Raw genomic sequence first — 7,288 nt, 5'->3', positions numbered from 1 at the left:
TTGGTCTGCAGACTTTGAGGACACCCTGAAGAAGCTGCGATTGGCCATAGTCCAAGTGAATTCTATACATGTGGACCTGTCCCTTGCAACCGGATTGACATCTTGGATTTCCTCCGCTATGAATCATTTGAAGAAGTGGGCGGGTGTTGGGGCAGTGTTTGGTCTATTGGTCCTAAGTTCCTTGATATGCTTCTGGTGTTTCTGTCAAATTAGATCCACACAGGGACGGATTGCAGTCATGATTGCACAGGCATTTGCTGCGGTGGAGTTGGGACAGTCCCCCCAGGCTTGGGTGGCCTCCCTTAAAGCCTAATCATCACATTCAGGGTTCGAGGCTAAGCACTGCACTTGGGATATGCTTTTTGTTGCTAGCAGTCCCCAGGAGAGCATGTCTGATAGCTGCGGGTTGGTGCCGTCCTTGTCCCCCTTTATCCCATTACTTCCCGCCTCAGTGAAAAATCGGTGCCGGACGGGTCTAGCACTACCTGGGTGGAGACACCTGGGGAGGGCCTAGACAACGTCCTAGTCTTGTACTTCCGAGATCAGACCTCTACTCTCACCTGTTTGTTTTAAAACAAAAAGGGGGAACTGTGGAGAGCCAAGCTCTGCCGCGCCCTAAAGATGGCTCTGGCTTCTGCCTCTGGTAGGTAAAAGCTCTCGGTAATCAACTCCTTAATTGGTTGTGTATGTGCATCGGGCTCGCTTCTGCAGTGTGGACTAATCTGCAGGCGCCATGTAGCTTGTCAGGATTGGCTGGCCATAGGCTATTTAATTGGCGGGCTGGGCTTCCCAAGAAGTCAAAAGATTGTTCAAGGTTCCTGAATAAACTGCATTGAGAAGAGTCCAGTGTTGCACCTTCCTTGCTGGTCAAGGCGGTCCCGATATTCCCCCAGATCCCCCCTCCCAAATAAAAACATTCAAAGAAAAAAAGAAAGCCTCTTCATCAAATGGTGCTGGTCTAGCTGAGTGTCTGCATGTAGCAGAATCCAAATATACACATAATTTTTTTACCCTGCACTATTTGGATCAAAGTCTCAACATAAAAATGTAATAAAATAAGTGTATTAGGCAAGAGAGTGGCAAAAAGCCATGAATTCATTGGCAGGGGAGACAACATCCTTAAAAGAACACCAACTGGTCAGGCACTAAGATCAACAATTAATTAATGGGACCTCATGAAACTGAAAATCTTCTATAAGAGTTTTGTAAGACTGTAAGGATACTGTCAATAGAACAAAACAGCAAGTTACTGAATGGAAAAAGGTCTTCACAAATCCTACATCCAAGAGAGAGCTAAAAACCAAAATATATAAGGAACTTTTGAGCAGAGTGCTGGATTCCTTATGGAAGATGAGGGAGAAAGAAAGACATGGAGGGGGCAAGAACAGGACAAGGAAACAACAAAGCCAAAATACCTGGACCCAGGGGGGTCTGAAAAAACTCCAACCATGCATGGAGACAACCTAGAACCCCTATTTAAAGGTAGCCTATAGATTGGTCGGTTTCCAAGTGGGTTCCCTAATAAGGAGTACAATAGTTGCCTCTGACATGAATTCCAGGTCAGCTCTCTGATGACCACAGTCTGTGGAGTTACAGCTTTGCCAGGCCACAGAGGATGATCAGACCTAATAAGCTAGGGTCTGATAGAAGGGAAAGAGATCCACCTCTATCAGGGAACTAGGGAAAGGGCATAGGGGGAGAAGAGGGAGTAAGATATTAATAAAATTGAAAAATGTATTTTCATATTTTGTTCATTTTTAATTTTATTTTTCATTAATAACATTTTATTCACTTTGTATCCCAGCTGTAGCCCCTCTCTCAGCCCCTCCCAATCCTACTCTCCCTCCTTCAGCTCCCCCCATACCCCTCCCCAAGTCCACTGATACAGGAGTTTCTTCCTTCCTTGTCTCTGACCCTAGCCTCTCAGGTCTCCTCAAGAATGGCTACATTGTCTTCCTCTGTGGCCTGGTAAGGCTGTTCACCCTTAGAGGGAGGTGATCAAAGAGGCAGCCACTATGGTCATGTATTAAGAATGAGCCCTTAAACACCTTACTAGGGAACCAACTTGGAGACTGTACTGCCATGTGCTACATCAGTGCAAGGATTACATGTTATCTCCATGAATGGACCTTAGTTGGAGTATCAGTCTCAGAAAAGACCCCAATTCCCATATATTTTGGTTCTGTGACTCTGCTTGTGGAGCTCTTACCTATAAAAGGTCTTTCTATCTACCTCCCCACCCCCATATTTATAAGATTCCCTGCACTCTGCCCAAAGTTTGGCTATGAGTCTCAGCACCTGCCTTGATACCATGATTGGTAGAGTCTATCACAGGCCTTCTGTGGTAGGGTTTTGTCCTGTTGCCTGTTTTCACCTTCTTCTGATGTCCATCCTTTTTGCCTTTCTGAGTGAGGATTGATCATTTTATCCAGGATCCTACTTCTTGTTCAGCTCCTTTAGGTGTACATATTTAGTCTGTTTATCCTATATTATATTTCTAATATCCACTTATAAATGAGTTTATACCATGTGTGTCTTTTTTCTTCTGGAATAACTCACTCAGGATGATCTTTTCTAGTTCCCACTATTTTCTGGCAAATTTAATAATATCCTTGTTTTTCATTGCTGAGTACTAATCTATTATGTAAATGTACCACAAATTCTGTATCCGTTCCTCAGTTAAGGGACATCTGGGCTGCTTCCAGATTTTGGCTATTGTAAATCAAGCTGCCATGAACATAGTTGAGCAAATGTCCTTGTTATATACTTGAGCAAATTTGGATATATGGCAAGGTGTGATATAGCTGGATCATGAGGTAGCATAATTTTTAATTGTCTAAGAGAGCACCAGATTGATTTCCAAAGTGTTTGTACAGGTTTACATTCCCACCAGCAATGGAGGAGGGTTCCCTTTCTCCACATCCTATCCAGCATGTATTGTCACTTGAAATTATGATCTTTGCCATTGTGATGGGTGTATGATGAAAATTCTGGTTGTTATGGCTTGCATTTCCCTGATGACTAAGGATCTTGATCATTTCTTTAAGAGTTTCTCTGTCATCTGATAGTCTTCTATTGAGACTTCTCTGGTCAGCTCTGTACCCCACTTTTTAATTGGATTACATGATTTGTTGCTTTTTAAATTCTTAGAAAAAAAGTGCGGAAGTATCTTGAACTCATTGGCACAGGCGACAACTTCCTGAACAGAACACCAACAGGACAGCCTCTAAGATCAACAATTACTAAATGGGGCCTCATGAAACTGAAAATGTTCTGTAAAGCAAAGGACACTGTCATCAGAAAAAAAGGACAGGCTCCAGACTGGGAAAGGATCTTCACATACCCTGACACATCTGACAGAGAGCTAATATCCAGAATAGTCAAAGAAATCAAGTTGTTTAGTTATTTCATAAATGTCCCTTTATTTTTAAATTAAATTTTTATTTTTTTATATTGCTTACAGTTTATTCACTTTGTATCCTAGGGCTGTTCTCCTCCCTCAATCCCTCCCAATGTCATCCTCCCTTCCTCATCTCTTCCCATACTACTCTCCAAGTCCACTGATGGGGAAGGTTCTCCTCCTCTTCCATCTGACCCTGGCTTATCAGGTCTCATCAGGACATACTGCATTATCTTCTTCTGTGGTCTGGCAAGGCTGCTCCCCTCTGAGGTTGGGGGGCTGGGTGTTTCAAGAGAGTGCCACTGAGTTCATGTCAAGTACATTGGTGTGACTCTAACCAAGCAAGTGAAAGAACTATTCGAAAATGAATGCAGTGCTAAGAGGAAAATTCATAGCAGTAAGTGCCTTCAGGAAGAAACTTGAAACATTTTATACAGGCAACTTAAGGGCTCACATGAAAGCACTAGATAAAAAGAAAAAAACCAGACACACCTAACAGGAGTAGACAGCTGGAATATTCAAGCTCAGGGCTGAAGTCAATCAATTAGAATCAAATAAAATAATTCAAAGAATCAATAAAACCAAGAACTGATTCTTTGAGAAAATCAACAAAATAGACAAACCCTTAGCCAACTAACTAAAAGGCAGAGAGAAACTATCCAAATCAGCAAAATCAGAAAGGAAAAGGGGGACATAACAACAGACACCTAGGAAATCCAAACAATCATTAGGTCTTACTAGAAAAGCTTATATGTCACAAAATTTGAAAACCTAAATGAAATGGACAATTTTCTTGATAGACTCCATCTACCAAAATTTAGTCACCATCAGGTAAATAGATTGAATAATCCTATATCCCCTAAGGAAATAGAAGCAGTCTTCAACAGTCTCCCTTCCAAAAGAAGCACAGGGCCAAATGGTTTCAGTGCAGAACTCTATCAGACCTTCTAAGAAGAGCTTACTCCAATTGTCTGCAAACTATTCCACAAAATAGAAACAGAAGAAACACTACCAAACTCATTCTATGAAGCCACACACACTCACCTTGATACTTGAACCCCAGCAAACCCAAGAAATAAAGAGAACGTCAGGCCAATCTTCATTATGAACATTGATGTAAAAATACTCAACAAAATAATTGCAAAGCGAATACAAGAACACATCAATGATATCATCCACTATGGCCAAGTAGGCTTCATCACAGGTATGCAGGGGTGGTTCAATATACAGAAATCCATCCATGTGATCCACCATATTAACAAACTGAAAGAAAAATACCACATGATAATCTCCTTACATGCTCAAAGAGCATTTGAGAACATCCAACATCCATTCATGTTTAAAGTTTTGGAGAGATCAGGGATACAAGGCACATATCTAAACATAGTAAAGGCAATATACAGCAAACTATAGCCAACATCAAACTAAACCGAGAAAAACTTAAAGCAACCCATTGAAATCAGGGACAAGGCAAGGCTGCCCACTCTGTCCGTATCTCTTCAACATAGTTCTTAAAGTCCTTATAGAGCAATAAGACAGTTGAAGCAGATCAAGGGGATAAAAATTGGAAAGGAAGAAGTCAAATTATCACTATTTGCAGATTATATAATAGTTTGCCTGAGTGACCTCAAAAATTCTACCAGAGCACTCCTACATCTTTTAAACCCCTTCAGCAAAGTGGCCAGATACAAAATTAACTAAAAAAAATCAGTAGCCCTCCTGTATAGAAAACACAAAAGGGCTGAAAAAGAAATGTGGGAAACAATGATCTTCACAATAACCACAAATGACATAAATTCCCTTGGTGTAACCCTAACCAAGCAAGTCGAAGACTTGTATAAAAAATTTCAAGCCTTTGAAGAAAGAATTAGCAGAAGATATCAGAAGATGGAAAGATCTCCCATGCTCATCGCTTGGCAGGATTAATATAGTAAAAATGGCCATCTGACCAAAAGAAATCTACAGATAAAATTCAATGCAATTCCCATCAAATTAGCAATACAATTCTTTACATACCTTGAAAAAAATTCTCAACTTCATATGGAATAACAAGAAGCCCATAATTGCCAAAAGAAACATCTACAATAAAAGATCTGGAGGTATGTCCATCCCTGATCTCAAGCTGTACTACAGAGCAACAGTAATAAAAACTGCATGGTACTGGCATAGAAACAGAATGGTGGATCAATGGAACTGAACAAAAGACCCAGAAATGAATCCACACACTTATGGAAACCTGATCCTTGACTAAAATGCCAAAAGCATACAATGGAAAAAAAAGATAGCATCTACAACAAATGAAGCTTTTCGAACTGGATGTCTACATGTAGAAAAATGCAAATAGATCCATATTTATCACCCTGCAAAAAACTAAAGTCCAAATGGATCAAAGACCTCAACATCAAACCAGACACATTAAAACACTTAGAAGAAAAAGTGGGGAAGACCCTAGAACTCATTGGTACAGGAGACAACTTCCTGAACAGAACACCAACAGAACAGGCTCTAAGAGCTACAAATAATCTGTAAAGCTTCTGTAAAGCAAAGGACACCATCATCAAAAGAAAACTACAGCCTACAGATTGGGAAAGAATCTTCACCAAATGAAAAGCTTCTGAAAAGCAAAGGACACCATCATCAAAACAAAACTACAGCCTACAGATTGGGAAAGAATCTTCACCAACCCTTTGTCTGACAGAGGGCTAATATGCAGTATATATAAAGAACTAAAGCTGAAAGTCAACAAACTAAGTGATCCAGTTATAAAATGGGGATCAGAGCTAAACAGAAAATTCTCGATAAAGGAATATCGAAAGACAGAGAAACATTTAAAGAAATGCTCACCCTCATTAGCCATTTAGGGAAATGCAAATCATAACGACCTTGAGATTTCACCTTACACCCATCAGAATGGCCAAGATCAAAATTACAAGTGACAACACATGCTGGAGAGTTGTGGAGAAAGGGAAACCCTCCTCCACTGCTGGTGGGAATGTAAACTTGTACAATGACTCTGGAACTTAATCTGGCGCATTCTCAGACAATTAGGAATAGCACTTCCTCAAGATCCAGCCATACCACTCCTAGGCATATATCCAAAAGAGACTCAAGTACACAATAAGGACATTTGCTCAACCACGATTGTAGCAGCTTTATTTGTAATAGCCAGAAGCTGGAAACAACCCACATGCCCCTCAACTGAAGAATGGATAGAGAAATTGTGGTACATCTACACAATGGAATATTACTCAGCAATGAAAAACTAGGAAATCATGAAATGTTGGGAACTGAAAAGGACCATCCTGAGTGAGCTGTCCCATAAAAAGACAGACACACACTGTATATACTCACTCATATAGACATATAATATAGGATAAACCTACTAAAATCTGTGCACCTAAATAAACTAGGTGTACAGAATCTACAGGGAGGAATCTGGCTAAAATGTTCAATCCCCTTTGAGAAAGGCAAAGAGGATGGACATCAGAAGAAGAAGAAGAAAACAGGAAACAAGTTAGGAGCCTCCCACAAAGGACCTCTGAAAGGCTCTTCCCTGCAGACTATCAAAGCAGATGTTGAGACTTAAAACAATTTTTAGTTTTTCAAAATTAATTCTTTGGAGATTCTATGCATAAGTCGAGTCTATCTTTATCATATCTACTTCAGGTCCCTTCCCTCCAAGTTTTCTTGAGGTTGTGGAAACAAATAGCAATTGGATTGAATTGGCTGTGTTTTCACTGAGAACCTTGTTTTTCAGGACAGTCTGGATGTCTTGAAGCTTATATTTCCTGTTATTATACATTGATTGGAGTTTTACACTTTGATAATTAGAGTTTTACGCTCTGATAATAACGTCCTACTTTTCTGTGAGGTAAACTCTGAGTTTAT

Source organism: Meriones unguiculatus, chromosome 19 (assembly GCF_030254825.1).
Source record: "Meriones unguiculatus strain TT.TT164.6M chromosome 19, Bangor_MerUng_6.1, whole genome shotgun sequence".
Classification (NCBI taxonomy): domain Eukaryota; kingdom Metazoa; phylum Chordata; class Mammalia; order Rodentia; family Muridae; genus Meriones; species Meriones unguiculatus.
Note: the sequence above shows the minus strand (reverse complement) of the source record.